Source organism: Hemitrygon akajei, chromosome 9 (assembly GCF_048418815.1).
Source record: "Hemitrygon akajei chromosome 9, sHemAka1.3, whole genome shotgun sequence".
NCBI classification, from domain to species: domain Eukaryota; kingdom Metazoa; phylum Chordata; class Chondrichthyes; order Myliobatiformes; family Dasyatidae; genus Hemitrygon; species Hemitrygon akajei.
The window spans coordinates 120216055-120240284 of NC_133132.1; the positions used below are offsets into that span (position 1 = coordinate 120216055).

The following is a 24230-nucleotide window of genomic DNA, read 5'->3' on the forward strand; positions in this document are numbered from 1 at the left end:
TCCGGTCCAAAAACGTTTGGACCGTCGGGGTCACCAATTGTAGCAGTGTGCTACACGCAGCGCTAAAATAACGACACGGAGTCGGTAAACTGCAGTCAAAGTTAAAGTTTATTCCAACTTCACAGCCTTGCTTTTAAAGCCTCCCTCCACCACGCGGATGCCTCGAGAGGCACGTACTGACACCCCCTCAGGCTTTCTCCCTTTGTTGCAGACCTAGCCTTTGTGCCTGCACGCTGGCTATTTGTGAGCCGGTTCGAGTGTGCTAGTAATTGGGTCGCCACACTATCATATCCGTCTCCACCACCCATTCCACACACTCACCACTCTCTGCATAAAAAACTTACCCCTGACATCTCCTCTGTACCTACTTCCAAGCACCTTAAAACCGTGCCCTCTTGTGCTAGCCATTTCAGCCCTGGGAAAAAGCCTCTGACTATTCACACAATCAATGCCTGTCATTATCCTATAAACCTCCTGTCAGGTCACCTCTCATCCTCCGTCACTTGAAGGAAAAAAGGCCAAGTTCACTCAACCTAATCTCATAAAGCATGCTCCCCAATCCAGGCAACATCCTTGTAAATCTCCTCTGCGCCCTTTCTATAGTTTCCACATCCTTCCTGTAGTGAGGTGACCAGAATTGAGCACAGTACTCTTCAAGTGGGGTCTGACCAGGGTCCTATATAGCTGCAACATTACCTGTCGGCTCCTGAACTCAATCCCATGGTTGATGAAGGCCAATGCACTGTATGCTTTCTTAACCACAGAGTCAACCTGCGCAGCAGCTTTGAGTGTCCTATGAATTCGGACCCTCTAATCCCTCTGATCCTCCACACTGCCAACAGTCTTACCATTAGTACTATGATGCATCAATCAATGAAAGGAAGCAAAGGGAGTGAGGTACTCAGGTGCAGTCAGTGCATTAACATTTGATTTACATCTGATTTTACTATCAATGGGAAATAGGATGCATTCTATGCAGTTCTTGATTCCATGCTACAGGCAGGACGTGACTAACCTAAAGAGCAAACAGAAAAGATTCACAAGGATGTTGCGAGGAATAGAAGCCTTGAGGTATAAAAAGAGATTGGAGAAGCAGGGACTATTTACTCTGGAGTGAAGGAGGCTACTGGGTGAACTTACAGAGGTTTATAAAATCATGAAGGACATAGATGGGGTAGGTAACTACAGTCTTTTTTCCAGGGTAGGGAAGTCTGAAAATAAATGGCACAGGTTTATGAAGAGAAGGAAATGATTTAAAAGGGAGCTGAGGATATGTATTTGTCTTATTGATGCCAAATGTACCAAGATACAGTGAAGAGCTTTTGTTCGCATGCCGTTTGTAAGTACATTAATTCAGTACAAAAGGAAAACTATAGCTTAATGCAGAATATTGTTAGAATCACAGAGAAAGTACAATGCAGGTACATCGCAAGGGACATTTTGAGGTAAACTGAGAGAACAAGAATTCATCATTAATATTTAAGAGTTACTTCAAAGATTCTTATAACTACAGGATAGCAGCTGTTGTTGACCTTGGGGGTGTGTTGTCCCTAGCTTTTGCATCTTCTGCCTGATGGCAGGGAAAAGAGAGAATGACAAGTGTGGTACAGAGATGCCAAAGGAAGTGGTAAAGGCAGGTATAATTACATTTAAAAGACATTCGGACAGGTATATGGATTAGAAAGCTTTTGAGGGATATGGGCTAAATGCAGGCAAATGGGACGAGCTCAGGAAGGCGCCTCGGTTGGCATGGATGAATTTGGTCAAAGGGCCTGCTGTGTTATTCTTTAATTCTGTTTTTCCCAAGACCCTTAATGGAGAGCTCGTAATGTGAATCCATATCCTTGAAAACCCTGAACTACCTCCAGCAGACACCTCAAGATACTAAGAAGTTGCCACCAATAGTACCTCTGCCAGATCCTCCAAATTCACTGTAAGGATAAGTGAACCAATCTTAATGAACTCCCCCAGCAAAGTACTTAAGCCCCTGTGTTTACAGCTTCTGCAGAGGAAACCATGTCATTTGCATTACCAACAGCAGGTTCCCATAGTGGATAACCTGTTCTGAGCTCTGTCACTGGAAGAGACAACTAGATGGTCTGAGGAAGAAATTTGAGGATACGTTCAAAGCCAGCTGTTCTATAGAATTGATTTTCAAGCCTCAAGTTGTTAATGACATTTCCACTTCATCAATCATCTGAGCTGCTATCAAAGCTCGGATGCTAATAGTGTGAATAAATCAGTGAGTAACAGGTATCCATGCACTGCTGGATCATTGTACCAGTCTGTATTTATTTGCAAAAGAGACATTGTGTGATTTAGATAGTGTGGTTACGACCTATATCACTAGTCATTTTTTCATGTGAAATAATAGGGGCAATCAATCATCCAGATTACAAACACTTTTGGCTTATTTTGAGGAAATCAATCAATTTGACTGCACAGATATCATTTTCCACTCCATTAGCGAAAAATGATGTTGACAACAGTCACTTTATAAAAGCTAAATTAGATACAATGGCCTAGAAATTTGATTGCAGCAGAAATGCCACAAGGTGCTGCAGTAAGGAGATAAGCCCTTCTCATTTGTGATAATGAAGCCTCCTGACCTCTTATCATTGTAAGATTTTCATTGTAGTTGTGCACGTGACAATAAACTCGACTTGATTAGGCATTGAAACGATCACCTAAGGAGCGTGTAAAATATAGAAAATGTTGGAAGCCCTCAGCATTTTGGCTAGCATTTAAGGAAATAGAAACAGTTAACATTTTAGGACAGACCTTTCAGAAGACCTATTTTTCCAACATGACAGCACTGTTATGTTCCTGACTAATGTATCCTGTAGAATCAGTCAATAATCTACAAGAGCACATTGAAAGCCATGTTTGACATCCTTCATGCAAAATTAATAAACCCTTCTTCAGGTTACTTTGATTCCTGCATGAAGACTCATCAGCAAAAGAGAAAAAAACAAATAAGACCGTGCAGGTAGCCCTTTGGCTGTGTTTATTCACTTGATATCAGTTAATGCTGAAAAAATATCAAACTTTCTGTACTTATTCTAATGAGAGTCTCCAAAAAGACTCAACTGAACATGTCGATTTTCATGCTTCGTGAAAAATTAAAGGACAAACATACATATCTGTACCTTTTTTCAATTAGTGATGGTAAGAGACCACGAAAAAGTCACACAATTAATTTGTAATATTCTTTCAGCCAATAGATTTAGTAACATTAATTATCTAGAGCTTCCTTGATGTAATGGTGTCACTGTATATTTCCCATTTCTGCGGTTTACAATCACTGATTGTAGAATGATGAACAAGGTTAACAGAATGTTGACTTTTATCATAAACAGACTGGATTACAAAAGGAAGGAAGTTAAACTCCAAGTGCAATGAAAGTTACTTATTACCACAATGGAGTACTGCATATGGTTTTAGACAGTAGTGCAGAGCAGAAAATGTATCAATTTATAAAATTATCTTTGCTAGAACTTAGAGGTTTACATTATAATGACAGCTTGAATTAAGTTGGCTTGTAATCCATTGAATTTAGAAGTCTGAGGAATCAGATAGTCTATTTGCTAAAATATGCAAATTTTCTTGGGTAAAAATGGAAAGCAATTCTGCTTGGCTGTAAAATCAAGAACAACGGAGCATTAGCCGAGAGGTTAGGTGGACACATTAAAACATAAAACCAATTTAAACCACACAGCTGATAATTTTTGAGTGAATTAGACTTAATGGGAAATTGGTCGAGGCAATTCCATACATAACTTACCAGTGCAGTTGGGTGCTGAATTACATCACATGCTATGCACATATTCCCTCATCTGCCAACATAAAGTGAAAGTTTTGCATGCAACCCTTGCCCTTTGTTGGGCAAGCCAAGAGCAAACTCAGCTACTTAATTATGTTTATTTAAAGAGACACTTGACTTACACTGGGAGATAGAGTCACAGAGAATGGGAGTAGGCCTTCAGCCCAGAGGGTCGATGCCACTCATCAACCACCCACTACATAATTCTACATTAATCCCACACAATTTACATTCTCTCTTTTTTCCCCTCAGATTCCCTCAGATTCAAACACTCAAATACGTACTTGGGGCAATTTACAGCAGACAAGTTACCGACTAACCCATACATGTGGCAAAGTTGTACTTGGTAAGTGGGAAGCCCTTAAAAGCAAAATTTTGAGAGTACAAAGCTTGTATGTGCCTGTCAGAATAAAAGGTAAAGATAAACTTATAGGGAACCTTGATTTTCAACAGATATTGAGGCCCTGGTTAACAGAAAAAAGGAGATGCATAGTAGGTATAGGCAGGAAGGAATAAATGAGGTGCTTATGGAGTACAAGAAATGCAAGAGAACACTCAAGGAGGAAATCAGCAGAGTTAAAGAAAGCATGACGTTTCTCTAGCAGACAATGTGAAGGAGAATCCTAAGGAAATCTACAGATATGTTAAGAGCAAAAGGATTGCAAAGAACAAAACTGGTCCACTGGAAGACAAGAATGGTAACCATGTGTGGAGCCCAAACAGATGGGGGAGGTTTTCGATAAATGGTTTGCATCTGTATTTATGGATTCAGAGTCTATGGAAGTGAGGCAAAGTGGCATCAACTTCATGGACCTGTACAGATTACAGAGGAAGGGGTGTTTGTTATCCTGAGGCAAATCAGAATGGATAGATCCCTAGGCCTGACAAGATGTTCCCTCAGACCCTACGGGAGGCAAGTGCAGAAATTGCTGAGGCCTAGCAGGGAAATTTGAATCATATTTAGTGACAGGAGAGGTACCAGAGGAGTGGAGGATAGCCAATGTTGTTCTGTTGTTTAAAAACGGCTCTAAAAATAAACCAGGAAATTATAAGCAAATGAGTCTGACGTCAGTTGTGGGAAAGTTATTGGAAGGTATTCTAAGGGACTGGATATACAAGAATTTGGAGTGACATGGACTGATTAAGAATAGTCAGCATGGCTTTCTGTGTGGTGGCTCATTTCTAACCAATCTTAAAGAATTTTTTGAGAAAATTACCAGAAAAGTGGATGAAGGTAAGGTAGTGGATGTTGTCTACATGGACTTTAAGAAGGCATCTGACGTTCCTGCATGGGAAGTTGGTCCAAAAAAAAATCAATCACTCAGCATTCAAGATGAGATAGCAAATTGGATTAGACATTGGCTTTGTGGGAGAAGCCAGAGAATGGTAGTAGATGGTTGCCTCCTCTCTGACTGGAGGCCTATGACTTGTGGTGTGCCATAGGGATTGGTGTTGGGTCCTTTGTTGTTTGTCATCTGTATAAGTGATCTGGATGATAATATGGTCAACTGGATCAATTTGTAGTGGACACAAGGAAGCTATCATGGCTTGTAGAGGGATCTGCACAGTTGGAAAAATGGGCTGAAAATGGCAAATGGAATGTAAAGCAGACAAGTGCAAGGCTTTGCACAACTGGGGTAGGACTTACACAGCGAATGAAGAGTGCGGTAGAAAAAAGGAATCTAGGAATACAGGTCCATAATTCATTGAAAGTGGCATCACAGGTAGGTAGGGTCATAAGGAAAGCTTTTGACACATCAGCCTTCATAAATCCATGTATGGAGTATAGGAGTTGGGATGTTATGTTGAAGTTATACAAGACATTGGTAAGGCCTAATTTGGAGTACTGAGTGTCGTTTTGGTCACTACCTACAGGAAAGGTGTAAACAAATTTGAAAGAGAACCAAGAAAATTTACAAGGATGTTGCCAGGTCTGGAGGACCTGAGTTATAAGGAAAAATTGAACAGGTTACAACTGTCTTCCTTAGAATGTAGAAGATTGAGAGGAGGTTAGATAGAGGTATACAAAATTATGAGGGATATAGATAGGGTTAATGCAAGCAGGCCTCTTCCACTGAGATTGAGTTGGCCTACAACCAGAGGTCATGGGATGAAGATGAAAAGTGAAAACTTCTTCTCTCAGAGGGGCACGAGAGTGTGGAATGAGCTGCCAGTGCAAACGGTGCATGTGAGCTTGATTTCAAAGATTAAGCGAGGTTTGGATAGGTATGTGGATGATAGGGGTATGGAGGGCTTTGGTCCCAGTGTAGGCTGATGGGAGAGGGCAGTTTAAATGGTTTCAGCATGGACTAGATGGGCCAAAGGGCCTGTTTCTGTGCTGTACTTCTCTATGTCTCTGTGACATCTTTCGCCTGTGGGAGGAAACAAGACCAAAGGAAACTCACACAGTCTCAGAAATTATGTGCAAACTCACACTGTGACTGGACAGCTTCAGAACTCTCAGTTAGCTGCTCAAATGCGTTCCAAAATTGACAGAGTTGGTTTAGACTAACAGGGAGTCATTTTTCAGCATTTAGCTGCTGTCATATCTGTTCAACGGGTGTTTTCATTGTTATATCACTGGCAGCCATCTATGAGTTCACGCACACCAATGTCAATTTGTCAAGCAAGATTTTCCCTTAAGGAAACTTCAGCCTATTTTATCATGTGCCTCCAAGTACCCTGAAACCACATCCTTAACAATCAAATCCAACATCTGGTATATGATTTCCTCTGTTCTGCCTTCCGCCACTTTTTAAAGAGTGGAGTAACATTTGCAAGTTTCCGGTCCTTGGGAACCATGCCAGAGTCCATTGATTCTTGAAAGATCATCACAGATGCCTCCATAATCTCTTCAGCTACCTCTTTCAGAAACCTGGTTCAGGTGACTTACCTACTTCCAGGCTTTTCAGTTTCCCAAGGACCTTCTCCCTAGTTGTAGCAGCTACGCTCACTTCTGCCCCCTCAACACTCTTGAATTTCTGGCAGAGAGCTGGTGTCTTCCAGAGTGAAGACTAATGCAAAATACTTATTCTGTTCATCTGCCATTTCCCTGTTCCCCATTACTACCTCTCCAGTTTCATTTTACAGTGGTCCAATATTTATTCTCGCCTCTCTTTATATATCTCAAAAGACATTCGGTATCCTTTTTGATATTATTGGCTGGCTTACTTTCATATTTAATCTATACCCCATAATGGCTTTTTAAATTGCCTTCTGTTGGTTTTTAAACTTTTTCCATTCTCTAACTTTCCACTAATTTTTTCTCTATTATATGATTTCTCGTTTGCTTTTATGTTGGCTTTCACTCCTCCTTTGTCATCCTGCCTTTGGACGACATCTTCTTTGGGATGTCTGCATCCTGCGCCTTCTGAATTGCTCCCAGAAACTCCAGTCTTTGTTGTATTGCCATCACCTCTTTCCAATTAACTTTGACCAGCTTTATTCCACTGATACATCTAACTTGATCTTCTCCCTCTCAAGGTGCAGAGTGAATTCCATCATATTATGATCACTATCTTCTAAGGGTTCCTTTACCTTAAGCTCCCTAATCAAATTCAGTTCATAACACAACACCCAATCCAGAATAGCTGATCCCATAGAGGGATCGACCACAAGCTGTTCTAAAAAGCCATCTCACATTCTACAAATTCTCTCTCTTGGGATCCAGCACCAACCTGATTTTCCCCAATCTACCTGCTTATTGACATCCCTCATGACTATCGTAACATTGTTCTCTTGATATGCCTTTACTATCCCTCATTGTAATTTGAAGCCCCCATTCTGGCTACTGTTTGTAGGCCTGTATATAACTCTAATCAGGGTCTTTTTACCATTCCAGTTGCTTATCTCTACCCATAAGGATTCTACATCTTCCAATCCTATTTCACCTTTTCTTACGATTTGATTTCACTTCTTACCAACAGAGCCATGCAAACCTCTCTGCCTACTTGCCTGTGCGTCGATACCATGTGTATCCTTGGACTATAATCTTCTTTCAGCCACATCTTAGTGATGCCACAACGTCAAAGCTTCTAATCTCTAACTGTGCTACGAGATCATCTAGCTACTTTATACCGAATACCAGGTGCATTCAAATATAACACATTCAATCCTGTATTTGTCACTCTTTTTGTACCCCTTTTACACTGAAACTTATCCTACTGACTGCAATTTTGCCCTTTCATCTGCCTGTTCTTCCTGACAGTCTCACTACACTCTGCTCCTGCTTGTAAATGAACAGTCCCATTCCCACCCCCTCTAGCAAACCTGCCTGCAAGGATATTGATCCCCCTTGGGTTCAGGTGAAGCCTGTCCCTTTTGTACAAGTCATACCTGCCCCAGAAGAGATCCCAATGATCCAGAACTCTGAATCCCTGCCCCTGCACCAGGGCTTCAGCCATGTATTCATCTGCCAAATCATCCTATCCACTTGTCCCTGTGGCACAGGCAGCGATCCAGAGATTGCTACCCTGGAGGTCTTGCTTTTCAGCTTTCTACCTAGCTCCCTAAGTTTGCTCTTCAGGACCTCCTTTTCCCACCTATGTCATTGGTGCCATTATGTACCAAGCCTTCTGGCTACTCACCCTCTTCCTTTAGAATATTGTGGAACTGAACTGAGATGTCCCTGACCCTGGCACCTGGGAGGCAACATATCATCTGGCTGGCTCTATCCTGTCCACAAAATCTCATGTCTACTCCTCTAATTATGGAATGCCCTGTCACTTTTGCAGTCTTTTTCACACCCTACCCTTCGGAGCCACAGTGCCAGAAACGTGGCTGCTATAGTTACACCCCGGTAGGTTGTCTCCCCAAAAAGTATCCAAAATAGTATATATATCATTGAGGCAACGGCCACAGGGATTTCTGATTTGGCTGTCCAATTCCCTTCCATCATCTGACAGTCACCCAGTTATCTGTTTCCTGCAACTTAGGGGTGACTACCTCTCTGCAGCTCCTATTGATCACCTCCTCAGTTTCTCATATAAGCTAAACATCATCAAGCTACAGCTCCAGCTCCTTAACATGTTCTCTGAGGAGCTGCAGCTTGGTGCACCTGGTGCAGATGTGGTTATCCATGAGGCTGGAGATCTCTCAGAATTCCCACATCTCACACAAAGAACACAACACAGCCCCTGGAGCCATTCTCACTGCTCTAACTGTGCACTAACAGATGGAGAATGAAGAAAAACTCACCTTCCCAAGCCTGTTCTCGCCAAAGGCTGATATTCCACCGCCTCCCCACTTTAACCCTGGTCCACTCACACAATGGCTGCTTCAAAAAATGGCCGCTCTGCTTGTCCCTGCCTTATTTTTATTTGCCCTTGCTAATGAATCATGACTGCTCTGCAGAAAAAAAGCCAAATTTCCGCGAAAGCTCCTTTTTACAATCTCTCTGTCCCAGACCAGTGTGAGGCCGCCTCCGCTGATTTGACTGTGACTGAGCCTCCCATCCATGCACCTATCCAAACTTCTCGTAAATGTTGAAATTGAACCCACATTTACCATCTCCACTGGTAGCTCATTCCACACTCACACCACCCCATGTGATGAATTTCCCTTAAACATTTGACCTTTCACTCTTAACCTATGACCTCTAGCTTTAGTCTCACTCAACCTCAGTGGAAAAACCTGCTTACATTTACCTTATCTATATCCCTCATAATTGTGTATACCTTTTTTTATTAAGTGAAATTGTGAACAATAGCCAAATCAGAAATACTGATCAAGCCAACTAGTTCCTAAAGAGAACTCTGATGGGCCAATCAGATGGTTCACTGCTGCTCAGCGATAGAACACAAAAAAATCATGTGTACAATTAAGAAATATTAAAAAATAGAAATACTGGAGTCATGATGATCATGATGAAGTCTGCTGGAGAGAGACACTTATATACACATGCTGTCCTCCATAATTCAAAGCAATTGAAGGATAAGGTTGCAGGGTTACAAAACGTGGCAGGAGCACTTGGAACTAAAAATTAATCTCTACCAGGAAAAACAGCACTGTTTTTCTTTCTGCACTGTTCTCCAGTAGTTTAAGGACTAGGTCCAGCCGGAACATAACTCACAACTCACAAGTGCTCTTGAAAGTCAGGTATTAACCCTATCTGCCAACAACCAAGCATTGTGATCCTGGTCTCCTTCATGATAGCTTATGAAGAAGCATGTGACTTCCCTCCCAGAGATGATAGGTGTTTGTGCACTCGACTCTTGAAGGCTTGGACCCCATCGTCGCAGATGTTTCCAACCACAGCATCTGGAAGACTGTTCCAAATTCTGAAAGCACAGTGAAGGAAGTTTCCATCCAGTGCATAGGTTCTCGCATCAGGCATAGAAACAGCATGAGCAGGCATAGATAAACTTGATCATATGGTACGCCGTCTCTCATAAGCTGAAGGCAGCATGGCACGAAGGTCTGCAGGGCTGTGGCTGGTGTGCATTTTGTATTGCACAGTAGCTGCAGCAACTTGTCGTCTGTGGTATAAGCTACTGATGTCTAGCTTCTCACGAGCTGTGGCTTCATCTACACCTATAATCCTGAGAGCCTTTCTTTGAATGGAATCAAGCTGGCTGAGGACACTCTGTGAGGCATTCATCCATGATAAGCAGGCATACTCCATGAAACTTCGTACCTGGGCTTTGTAAACCGTGACTCTGCCCTCTTTGTCTAGTTTGGATGCTACTTTCCGCAGAGCTCCAAGCCTTTGTCCAGCCTTGTTTGAAATAGTGGAAAGGTGTTTATTCCACACCAACTTGCTGTCAATATTAACACCAAGGATTACTAGCTTCTTCTTGAAATCCAGCTTGCAGTTCCCAAAATACAGATCCGGGTTAGATGGATTCCTGTTCCTAGGCATTCAAAGGTGATACTTCAGTTGCCTGCCCAGGCTTTCATCCTGTCAAGATCCCTATTCAGGCCTGCTGCCACTGTATTACTCTCTCCTGCTCTAATTGGTGCAAATAGTGTGGAGTCATCAGCGTACAGGTATAGCTTGTTACTGCATGCATCAACCAAGTCGTCAATGAAGATGGAAACAGAAGTGGCCCAAGTATTGAACCCTGTGGTACAGATGCATTGATGGTTGAAGAATCAAAAGCCTGACCAGAGATAACAACTTTAATGGTCCGTCCATGAAGGTAGCTCTGCAGCCATCAAAGCAGCTTTCCAGATATTCCTTTGGATCTCAGCTTAGCACAGAGTCCATTATGCCAGAACTTGTCAAATGCTCCTTTGATATCCAGGGCTATGACATACACTTCTCCAGCTTTGTCTAAGAAGGTGTTCCACGTTTGAGATAAGGTAGTGAGGAGATGCATTCTCCTCATTCTCTTACACTCTCAGGAATAAAGACCTAACCTATTCAACCCTTTCTATAACTCAGATCCTCAAGTCTTGGTAATATCCATGTAAATTTTCTCTGCACTCTTTGAATCTTATTGGTATCTTTCCTGTAGGTAGGTGACCAAAACTGCACACAATACTCCAAATTAGGCCTCATCAATGTCTTTATCAATTTCAACAAAACATCCCAACTCCTCTACTCAGTCTATTGTTTTATGAAGGCCAATGTGCCAAAAACTTTCCTTAGGACCCTATCTACCTGTGGCACCACTTTCAAGTAATTGTGGATAGGTATTCCCAGATCCCCCTGTCCCATTGCACTCCTCAGTGCCCTACCGTTCAACGTGTAAATCCTCTTTAAGTGCGACACCTTGCACTTGTCTGCATTAAATTCCATCTGCCTTTTTCCAGCAGTTCCAGTTCTCACTGCAAGCTTTGATAGTCTTCCACACTATCCACTACGCCCCTATTCTTGGTGTCATCTGCAAATTTATGTATTTATTCCATATCTGAACTTTAACCTCAAACTTAATTTTTAACTAATTCTTTATATGTTGTTGTTTTTGTTGCACGTCACACCCCAAACCAACACACCAGAAAAAAATTCCTAATACATTAAGTGTATATGGTGAATGAAGTTGATACTTGATCCTTGAGATCCAGTCTGGAAATTGTTATAGGGCTGTTAAAACAAAAACTTGACACGGTCTTAAAAGTTTCTCCCCCAAGGCAGCTAAGATGATCAATCATTCTAGTTAGCCCCAAGCCCCAATCTATCCATTACCCAGTCACTACACTGCACTGTAAACACTTTAAACCATTTTTTGTATTGCTGTTTACATATCCATCCTCCAAGAGCACCATAACCTTGTTGTGGTTTGGAGCCTTACATGCCTCAGTGACCTGGAGAGCTGTGTTGGTTGGAGTCAAGGCTTTATGTTTTGACTCTTGGTAGGGTCACCCATGCCAAACAGGTCAAAGGCAGAGGCCATACTAAGAGTGGTCCACCTGCCCTCCATGTTCAGGGGTTCAGCTGAGAGCTGACAACCCTGAATGGTAGAACAAAATTGTTATGGAAACAGCAATGAAGAATCCTTCTACATCTCAGTGTGATGGTGTTCCAGATTCTCCTACTGGGACTTGTATGACTGACAGTAGTGAAAACCGAGAGGAAGCTACTGACGTGATGAAGGAAGCCCTGAACACTGCTAGAGATGTTGGACCTTCATTGCTGCCTATATGCCAGGGACATAATGGGCAGTAACAATTTACATATCTGTACTTTAAACTCAAACTTTATAGTTATATAATTTTCTATTCTTTATGCTTGTTGCATGTTGCACCAACACAACATTACAAATTCCTAATACATGTAAATGTACACACAGTGGACACTATATTAGGTACAGGAGTGGAACTCAATGTGGTCTTCTGCTGCTGTAGCCCATCCACTTCAAAGTTCACTACGTTGTGCATTCAGAAAGGCTCTCTGCACATCACTGTTGTAACGTGTGGTTATTTGAGCTACTGTCACTTTCCTGTCAGCTTGAACCAGTCTGGCCATTCTCCTCTGACTTCTCGCAAAAACAAGGCATTTTTGCCCATAGACCTGCAGCCCATTCAATGTATTTTGTCTGTTTATACCATTCTTTGCAAACTGTAGGAACTGTTGTATGTGAAAATCACAGGAGATCAGGAGATTCTAAGATACACAAATCACCCCGTCTGGCACCAATAATCATTGCACAGTCAAAGTTACTTAGATCACATTTCGTCCCCATTCTGATATTTGGCCTGAACAACCACTTGACTATGTCTGCATACTTTTATGCATTGAGTTGCTGCCACATGATTTGCTTATTACATATTTGCATTAATGAGCTGATGTACCGGTGTATCTAATAAAACGTGGCCACCAAGGGTAATTATTGAACATTTCTGTTTTTTGCTGGCTTTTATAACAAGAGGAATTGAGTATAGGAGTAAAGAGGTCCTTCTGCAGCTGTACAGGACCCTGGTGAGACCCCACCTGGAGCATTGTGTGCAGTTTTGGTCTCCAAATTTGAGAAAGGACATTCTTGCTATTGAGGGAGTGCAGCGTAGGTTCACAAGGTTAATTCCCGGAATGGTGGGACTGTCATATGTTGAAAGATTGGAGAGACTGGGCTTGTATACACTGGAATTTAGAAGGATGAGAGGGGATCTGACTGAAACATATAAGATTATTAAGGGATTGGACACACTGGAGGCAGGAAGCATGTTCCCGCTGATGGGTGAGTCCAGAACTAGAGGCCACAGTTTAAGAATAAGGGTTAGGCCATTTAGAACAGAGATGCAGAAAAACTTTTTCACCCAGAGAGTGGTGGATATGTGGAATGCTCTGCCCCAGAAGGCAGTGGAGGCCAAGTCTCTGGATGCATTCAAGAGAGAGTTAGATAGAGCTCTTATAGATAGCGGGGTCAAGGGATATGGGGAGAGGGCAGGAACAGGGTACTGATTGTGTATGATCAGCCATGATCACAGTGAATGGCGGTGCTGGCTAGAAGGGCTGAATGGCCTACTCCTGCACCTACTGTCTATTGTCTATTGTTGCGTGTCGTGCCCTGACCAACACACCACAGCAAATTGCTAATCCACATAAATGTATGTGGCAAGTAAAGTTGATCCCTGATCCTTTGTGCAAGTGGTGGGCTTGCAGTCAAGTTAAGAGCGTTGTGGCTTGAAACGGTTTGGAAAAGCACAGTTCACAAGTGATGTGCAAAAATAAACAGAGTACAGAGAATCAGAGGAGGTATTACCTCACTGTGCTTAGGATCAGCGTCGGTTGAATTCTCACCCAAATGTAATTAATTCCAGGGCAGATATTTTCAAAGCTGTGAAGGAAGAGCAAGGGTTAGGTAATATTTATTTGCAAAAGGAGTTTACAGAAGTATAGGGCGATTAGTCATCCAAGGGCTGTAGGCAGAAATTGGCGTAATAAGTGTGAGTGAGCCGTGGATAAAGTACTTTGTTTACCGTGTGTGTCAGTGCTGTGATTTCAGATATTCTATATCTCTAACAACAAAATCCAGCTGAACAAAGTGTGAGTCAGGTAAAAATTCTGTGCAGCTAGTAGTGAGAGCATGTGTTCTAATCTCTGTCACACACACACACACACACACACACACACACACACACACACACACACACACACACACACACACACACACACACACACACACACACACACACACACACACACACACACACACACACACACACACACACACACACAGGATCTATGGAGACAGATAAACAGTTGACGTTTAGTCCGAGACCCTTAGGTCACAATGGTTACACGATGCCATTACAGCTTGAGCATCAGAGTTCAGAGTTCAATTCCGTAGTCCTCTGTAAGTGGGTTTGTGCATTCCTTCCCATGTGCATGTGGGTTTCCTCCCACAGACCAAAGACATAATAGTTAGTAGGCTACTTGGTCATTGTAAATGATCCCATAATTAGGCTGGGGTTAAATTGATGGGAGGCTCAAAGGGCTGGAAAGACCTGATCTGCACTGCATATAAATAAATAAATTCATTCATTCATTAACTCATTCATTCATTCTTTGCACAATGAAGGGATGTTCCCTAAATAAGAATGCATTTCAATGATGCTAGTGTGTTTATAATCATAATAACAGAAATAAAATCAATTAGTACACATATTGTAAGTGATAAAATGCTTTAGTACAATTACTTTGTACCTTTCCATTTCGCAATACTCTATTTGGGTTTCTGTGTTACAGAGTCCCCTGTGTGGTTGCCGTGTGGCTGCTAGAAGGTTGCTTCTTTTCACTTTGAGTGCATGTAGATGTCCTTGAAAGCCCACAAAACTCCTGCCTTTCTGGTTCAGGCTGCTGCCCAGTGCTGGCTTGAGAAACAATTGTGGATGACTGTTTGCACTATTGAATATGATAATGTAAAGTGGTGACATTGCGAAGGGAGATATTTGTTCATAATGAAAAGTAATCTGAATTCAGGGAGCCTCTGAACCTGCAAAAGAGGCATCTGTCTGCACGTGCTTTACCTCTGCAGGGCAAGCTGCTCACATGTGGCACTGCTCCACTCAAGCCATCTGTTAACAAGCAGCACATTAGCAGACACAAGAAATCACAGGTACTGGGATCTGAAGCAAAATAAAAATCTGCTGGAGGAACACAGCAGGTCAGGCCGCATCTGCGGAGACAAAGGACTGATACAGGACCTCGATCCAAAACTTTGATTATTACTTTGTTCCCTGACCTGCTGAGTTCATCCAGCAATTTGGCTCCAGATCCCAGCATCTGCAGTCTATTGTGTTTCCAAATGTGGTCACCGTTTGTGCTTCCACAGCAGCTCTCAGGGGTTACTATGGGCACCATGTGATGTGATTGTCACTGGAACCCAGCAAAGAAGTGCACTTCACCTCCAGGGTTGAGAGCTTGGAGATGAATGGCTCCATGCCCCTTGTCAAGTCACTCCCCTGGGAACCCCACACAGGATTCTCTCTACCTTCCGCCAGACTACAGCCTACTACATCCCTGTTTAACTCTGTGCCATGCATCCCTCTGATTGAAGCTGTTCATTGCTTGTAGTTCCAGTGTCCATGGTGGTGGTGTGGGATTTCAGGTGCAATGTTGCATCATCCTCCTCTTCCTCCTTCTCTCTTTCCAACATTCCCTCTTGTTCTTCCCAATTCCTTCAATCCCTTTGCTCCATCTCCTCCTCAACATATTTTGCTCCTTAACAAGATTATTACAAGAACTCTATTTCTTTGTTATTACCCTTTCTATGCCGGAGCATACACTATAAGACCAAAAGTGGTAAGGACAGGAGATGACTACTCAATCTCTTGAGCTTTCTCCACCATTCAATAGGATTATGGCTATGATATTCTTGGTGTCCATTTCCTGCCCTTTCTCTATTACCCTTGATTCCCTTACTGAGTAGAAATCTATCTTAGCCTTAAATATTCACAAGGGCTTTGCTCCCACTTCATTTTGTAACATGAAATTCGAAAGACTTACATCCATCTGAGAGTACAGATTATTCCTCATCTCAGCCATAAATGAGTGCTTCTTTATTCCGAGACTATCTCCTTTGGTTTTAGACTATCTTAGATGAGGAAACAGTCTTTTACCATTTACCCTATATAACTCCTTAAGAATTATACATGTTTCAATAAGATTGTCCCTTATTCTCCTGAATTCTAATGAGCAGAGTCCCAGCCTTATAATATTACTTCAAAGGACAGCACTTCCATCCTCAGGAACATCCTTGTGAATCTCCTTGGAACAGCTTCAAATAAATAATATACTATATTTCCTCAAATTTGGGATCAGAATTACTTACAGTATTCTAAATGTGGTCTCACTGGTTGCAATAAGATTTCCCTTTAATACTCCTACCCCCTTGAAATCACAGCTTACATCCCATTAGTTTTCATTTTATACCAGCACATCTGTGTGTAGGTTTTGTTTATTTTATGCACACAGACCACCAGATCTCTTGGTGCTTCAGCCTTCTGCAATTACTCTTGATTTAAAGAATACTATTCTTTTCTTCTTCCTTACAACATGTATAATGTTTCTGCTAAGGTAATGGTTTCTCTGTAGCAGCAATGTTTGGGTTATGACTAGAGATAATGGGGGGCTTTGGAATGTGCACTATCCAATGAGAGGCATGTTGTTCTTTCTTGTGGGTCTGAGAGAAGCAATTTGCGGTCTTTTGTTGGCAAGAGATGAAGAGAGGAGATGTGAGTGGAGAAAGTTGGTAGACTGCTAGATGGAGTGGACTTGGGGCAAGGCTCCGAGGGTCGGCAATGCTCGGAGGAGGTCAATGGGGAGCGAATGGACAGAACCAACAGGCACATTAGACTGTCTCATTAAAGTGGATCCTTTTTTCTATTTATTTTCTATACTAACCCTATAGTGACATTAAGATTTATAAAGTTCAATCATTTAATTGCATATGGTGTACCGTCTGATATTTTATGGTACCGATTTGTAACCAGGCAACACATCATGCAGCATCCACACAATTGAGATTTCTCCGTTTGGCTGGGCCAGAGGCTGTCTTCCCCTAGACAAACATGTGCTGGCCGAACCTGAGGGTTACACATGGACTACATCACGTCAATACTTCAAAATCAGTTCCAAAGATCTGAAACAGGAGCTGCTTCTCCATTTAGATGCTGCCTTACCCATTGAGTATTTCCATAATTTTCTGTTTCTAATTTGGCCATGTAAATACTTCAGGTCCAAGAGCAGATCAGTGTCACTGATTGTTCATGTTGTGACTTTATTGAGGCTTGGCACTATCAACATGTTGGAAAGTCATGGAATAGTCTCTCCTTACTTGGATGTTGACACAAGAACAGTACACGGGAACCTCAACTCCATCCAGATCAATGCAGCCCATTTAACTGACACCCATCCATCACCTAAGTATTCAGTGCTCAATCTACTGAGAGACCATGGCTGCAATCAGTATATTCTGATGCAACAGTAGCAAGCTGATTTGATAACAGCTCCAGCATCAGAAGCCTACTGAACTTTTTATACTTTTTTATACTTGAGTATAAAAGAGCAGACTCGGGTAAAGTTGGTCTTTGTTCGGTGGCTCGGGTGAGAGGAGTGTGGGTCAGTGTCAGAGCCCACAGAATATAACTGTTGGGGATGGGGGAGAGAGAGAGAGAGAGAGAGAGAAAAGGAGCAGATCTGGGGAAGGCCAGTCCTTTTTGGCTGCACAGGTGCTGAAACTGTTGGCATCAGAGGCCTACTGAATTTAGGAGTGCAGGTGTAAGAAGACGGACTTTCTTTAGTGGCTCAGGTGAGGGGAGTGTGTGTCAGTGTCAGAGGCCTATGGAAATCAGGAGAGAGAGGATAAAAAGCCCGGGCAAGACCAGTCTTTTTGGGCTACGCAGGCACAGGAAGTGTTGGCGTCAGAGACCTAACCTCATCTGCAAATTGAAGGAGGGTAGGCTCAGCAGAGTGGCCATTGTTGGAACGGCCACTGTTTGAGTGTGCTAGTGATAGAGTGTGAAGGCTTCGGCATGAACAGGCGAAGATACAGTTAAGAAGATCACAGCAGCAGCAGCAGCAGCCAGGATGGTGACACTGTGGCCGACTCTGACACTCGACAGGGAAGGGTAAAGTCAGGCAGTATGGTAGTTATAGGGGACTCAATAGCTAAGGGGTCAGAAAGGAGATTCTGTGGCCGCAATAGAGACACTAGGATGATGTGTTGCCTCCCGGTTGCTGGGTCCATGATGTATCAGAGCAGATGCAGTAGATACTCAAGGGGAAGGGGGTTGTGGTGCATAGTGGCACCAAAGACAGAGGCAGAAAAGGGGAAGAGGTTCTACACAATGAGTATATAGAGGTAGGAGAGAGGCTGATGAGAAGGACCTTCAAAGTTGTAACATTTGGATTACTCCCTGTGCCACGGGCTAGTGCAGATAGAAATGGGGTTATAGCACAGATGAACAAGTGGCTGCAGAGATGGTGCAGGGGACACAGTTTCAATTTCTTGGATCATAGGAACCTTTTCTGAGCAAGGGGTGACCTGTACAAGAAGGATGGGTTGCACCTGGACTGGAGAGGAACCAATATCCTACCAGGAGATTTGCTGATGCTACTCGAGAGAGTTTAAACTAGTTCTACAGGGGGCTGGGAATCGGAGCCCCAGGTCAATAAGGGAAGGACCAGAACAGAAGGTAGATGTCAGGAAAGGTATTGAAAGACAAAATCGAAATAACAAGTAAGATAACTCATATAGTTTGAAGTGTGTCTATTTTAATGCTAGCAGTATTTATGGATAAGGGTGATGAACTCAGAGCATGGAACTATGATGTTGTAGCTATTTCTCCTGGTTGAGAAAGGGGCAGGAATGGGTGATTAATGTACCGGGTTTTTGAAGTTTTAGAAAAGATAGAGGAGGAGGTAAAAGAGGGGGTGAAGCTGCACTACTAATGAGGGACAATATTATAGTTGAACTCAGGGAAATATAGTGGAGGGGTCCAGACACCGAGTCCATTTGGGTGGAACTCAGGAGTAGGAAGGGTGCAATCACACTGACGGGATTGTACGACAGTCCACCTAATAGCCACCAGGGCTTTGAGGAACAGAGATATTATCAGATTAAGGAAATGTGTAAAAATAATAGGGTTGCTGTCATGGAGGATTTCAATGTCCCCAATATAAACTGGGAGCTTCTTAGCACAAGGGGTTAAGATGGGACAGAATTTGTTAAGTGTATCCAGGAAGGTTTCTTAATTCAGTATGTGGACAGTCCAACGAGAGGAGGGGCCGTACTGGATCTGATGATGGGTAATAAGCCTGGCCAGGTGACTGACCTTTCAGTTGGTGAACAGTTAGGGGTCAGTGACCACAACTTAACTTTTTGGATACCTATAGATAAGGACAGATATGGCCCCTGTGGGATTGTTTTAAATTGGAGTAGGGTATTAGGCAGGAACTAAAAAGCATTATTTGGGAGCACCTTTTCTCTGGCAAGTCCACATCAGACTTGCGGAGGGTCTTTTGCACAGAGTGCAGTAAAGTTATGTTCCTGTTAGAAGGAAGGACAGGGATGGAAAGATAAGAGAACCTTGTATGTCCAGTGAGGTGATGAATTTAATCAAGAAGAAAACATATATAAATGTTCAGAAGTTAGGATCAAATGAAGCACATTTGGAGTATACAGAAGCCAGAAAAGAAATAAAGAAGGGAATGAGGAAAGCCAGGAAGGGCTATGAAAAGACCTTGGCAAGTAAGAATCCTGAGGCATCCTATACATACATCAAGAGTAAGAGGATAACTAGGGAGAGGGTGGGACCACTCACAGAAAAAGGGGGGAACGTTTTCTTGGATGCAGAAGATGTGAGTGAGGTACTTAATGAGTTATTTGCTTCAGTATTTACCAGAGAAAAGGATATGGAGGAGCATGAGATCAGTGCTGAGTTTATAAATACATTAGAGCGTTTAGAGGCCGAGGAGGAGAAGTGTTGAGCCTCCTAATGAGTATTGAGCTGGATGTCCGCAGGGCCTGATGGCATTTACCCCAGGTTATAGAAGGAAGCAAGAGACGAGATTGCTGGGCCCCTGGCCAGTATCTTTGTGTCCTCTCTAGCAGGAGGACTGGCAAGACGCTAAAGTTGTGCCTCTGTTTTCAGAAGGGAACAAGGGAAAATCCTGGGAACTATACACCAGTGAATCTCACTTCATTTGTAGGGAAATTGCTGGAGAAAATTCTTAATGATAGGACGTGAGCAATTGGAAACCCATGGCCTAATTAGGGAGAGCCAATATGGCTTTGTGCACAGCAGGTCATGCCTTACCAACTTGACTGAGTTTTTTGACAAGATGACAAGAGAGACTGATGAGGGTGGTGCAGTAGATATTGTCTCTATGGATTTTAGTAAGGCGTTTGATGAAGTCTCTCATGGGAGGCTAAGCTAGAAGATGCATGGGATTTGTGGCAAATTGGCTGTTTGGATTCAGAACGGGCTTGTGCATAGAAGATAGGGTAGTGGTTAAAAGGGACTTATTCGAGCTGGAAGTCTGTAATTAGTAGAGTTTTGCAGGGATCTGTGCTGGGACCTCTGCTATTTGTAATATATATAAATAACCTGGATGAAAATGTGAATGGGTGGGTTGGTAAATTTGCAGATGTTACCAAGATTGTTGGAGCTGTGGATAGTGTAGAAGATTGGCAAAGAATACAGCATGATATAGACCAGTTGTAGATATGGGCTGAGAAATGGCAGATGGACTTTAACCCGGATAAATGTGAGATCTTACACCTTGGTAGAGCAAATGCAAGGAGACAGCACACTGTTAAGGGCAAGATGTTTAACAGTGTAGTTTAGCAGAGAGATCTGGGGATCGAAGTTCATAGCTCCTTAAAAGTGGGTTCACAGGTCAATAAGGTGGTTAAGAAGGCTTATGGAATGCTTGCTTTTATTAGTCGAGGCAATGATTTCAAAAATCAGGAGGTTATGTTGCAATTTAATAAAACTCTGATGAAGCCACATCTAGAGTATTGTGAATAATTCTGATCATCCCACTGAGGTAAGAATGTTGAGGCTTTGGAGAGGGTGAGAAGAGGCTTACCGGGATGCTGCCTCATCTAGAGGGTACGTGCTATCAAGGGAGACTGGATAAACTTGGGTTGTTTTCTCTGGAGCCTCGGAGACTGAGGGGAGATCTGACAGAGGTTTACAAGATGATGAGAGGCACAGATAGAGTGGACAGAGAGTATCTGATTCCCAGGTTTGAAATGTCTAATACCAGAGGACATGCACTGAAGGTAAGAGGGCAGTCGGTTCAAAGGAGCTGTGAGGGGTAATTTTTTTTACTCAGAGAGTGGAGGATGGCTGAAATGTGCTGCCTGGTATGATGATAGAGGCAAATGTATTAGAGGCTTTTAAAAGCATTTGGATAGGCACCGGGATGTAAAGAAGATGGAGGAATATGGACATGGTGTATGTAGGAGGGATTAGTGTTTGGGAGTTTTGCTTTTTAGCTGGTTTGGCACCACATTGTGGGCCAAAAGGCCTGTTTCTGTGCTGTACTCTTCTATGTTCTATATAACCACTATAAAAATACAATAAAAATATTGAAGGATTCTGAGCTGCCTTCATAGTGTAGAAAATTCGCCTGTGCACCATCCACCTTAATCTATCAAATTTTACAAATATGGACAAACACTTAAGCAAGGCCACAAAGTGACAGCAAGCTTAAATCTTGTCCTTATCCACTTGAGATTGCAAGTTACTTCAAACCATGAATGTGGAAAAATTATTAATATATGAAATTTGAAAGTTAGCCATAGCAACAAGCTGCAAATTTGTTATTGTGATTAATCATGTGTTTGTGTATGCAACCCAATTAAATGTTCACCAGATAATTCCAAATGAAAATGCTAGTCAGTGCACTATAATTTATCCATGGAGATGGGTTTTCAATCTTCCTCACTTTAGAACCCATTTATTTACTAAATCATTAAAGGGCCTTTAGTTCCGGAAGCTTACGTTAGTATTTGGTGTAATTTTCCAGTATTAGTTGCTAATTGTATGACATTAAAGACTTTACTGATGACATTTTTAAGAATGAAACATAGTGACGTTTCACCCAGTCTGATACAAGGTCTCAACTCAAAATGTCAGCAATTCTTTTTCCCTGCTAAACCCAACGAGTTCCTCCAGCAAATATCAAATATAATTAAGTGCTTTGGGCAGTGATTTAACTTCCAATTGTACAATTGTTTATTTTACAAATAAAGTAATTTTTGGGAAAAATATACTAAGTTTTTATTCTGTTTCAAAGCCATAATATCAACACTCACACATTTCCTTATTAAGCAGAAGAGCACAAGTTCTGACATTTTTTTTCTTCTAACTCAAAATCTTTTTCATTGATCAGATTAGTGACTTATATTCACAGTATCCCCAGTCCTTGAATTATTCTCATGTCACCACACAACATGAAGGCCCAAGAGAGGCTGGTCCTGGCTCATCTCTGACCCCTGGTCAAATTGGTCCTTGATCTCCTGCAGTTTGCCTACCAGGAGCACATTGGAGTGGACGATGCTGTCATTTACTTACTGAACAGAGTCTATTCCCATTTGAATAAGTTGGGAAGCACTGTGAGGATCATGTTTTTTGATTTCTCAATTGCCTTCAAAGCTCTGTTCAGTGCAGGATGGCAGTTCCATTGTATCCTGGATAATGGACTACCTGACAGCCAGATCACAGTTGGTGCGACTTCAGAGCTGTGTGTCAGATGCAGTATAAGCAGCACTGGGGCCCCACAGGAGACTGTATTAGCTCCCTTCCTGTTTACCCTGTATACCTTGGACTCTAGATACAACACTGATTCATGTCATCTACAGAAACTATCTGATGGCTCAGCAATAGTTGGGTGTATAAAGGGAGGGTGGGAGGATGAATACATGGCCCTGGAGGAGGGCTTTGTCTTACTGATGTTGAGCTGCAGATGATTCAGCTAGCACCACTTGACAAAAAAGATAGTGCTGGACTTAAGACAAAAGTCTGCTCTGCTTCCTGTTGCTATTGATGGTGAGGATGTGGATGTGGTGAGGACCTACAAATACCTTGGAGTGCTTCTGGATGACAGATTTGAGTGGAGCATCAACACTGAGGCTGTGTACAAGAATAGCCAGAGTTGCCTCTACTCCCTGAGACGACTGAGGTCCTTTGGAGTATGTAGGCCTCTCCTTCACACGTTCTACCAGTCTGTTGTCGATAGTCTTCTATACCAGTCTTCTATATGGTGGTGTGCTGGGGCAATGGCATCAACACGGGTGATGCCAATAGGATCAATAAACTGATTAGAAAGCCTGGCTCTTTTATAGGAGTCAAACTGAACACTTTGGAGGCTGTGGCAGAACCAAGGACCCTACAGAAAACTCTGGCAATTCTGGACAATGTTTCTCACCCTCTGCATGCCACTTTGGCTGAACAAAGGATCACTTTTAGTAATAGACTAAGGCAACTGAGATGTTCCAAAGAGTGTTATACGAGGTCATTCTTACCCTTGGCCATTAGGCTCTATAATGAGACAACCTATAGTTGGGGAAGTGATGACCCCCTCCTGCTAGACTGACTTGTCTTCTAATATTTGCATATCTGTGCACTTGTAATGCTACTGTGACCCTGTAATTTCCTTTGGGATCAATAAAGTATCGACCTATCTATGTAATCAATATATACGAGGGATTCAAACTGCACCACAAGATTTGATCATCATCTATTTTGGACTGAGCTTTTGTGGTTATGTAAGGTGCTATTAGCTTCATTGATTACTCTTGGTTACAATGGTATGTTTAAAAACATCAGCTCAGATTCCAAGTTGCTTTCAGTTCATCTTTAGTTACTTTAGCATTATTCATTGATAGTCATTGATATATGTTATCCATTGATACATTAATAAAGATAACACAGAATGTCACAAAATTTAGAGTGCTACAAGTTAATCTCACACAAAATTCAAACAAAACAGGAAATGATTACCAAGCTCAGC

General features: G+C 42.3%; 1 long non-coding RNA gene across 1 annotated transcript in view; it reads right to left on the reverse strand.

Annotated features, from left to right (window-relative positions):
• LOC140733492 (uncharacterized) overlaps nucleotides 1-24230 on the reverse strand; it is a 131305-nt gene that overhangs the window by 29291 nt on the left and 77784 nt on the right. The window contains exon 4 of the long non-coding RNA XR_012100294.1: nucleotides 13966-14040. This is a non-coding gene — a long non-coding RNA (uncharacterized lncRNA). The remainder of the gene's footprint in view (nucleotides 1-13965; nucleotides 14041-24230) is intronic.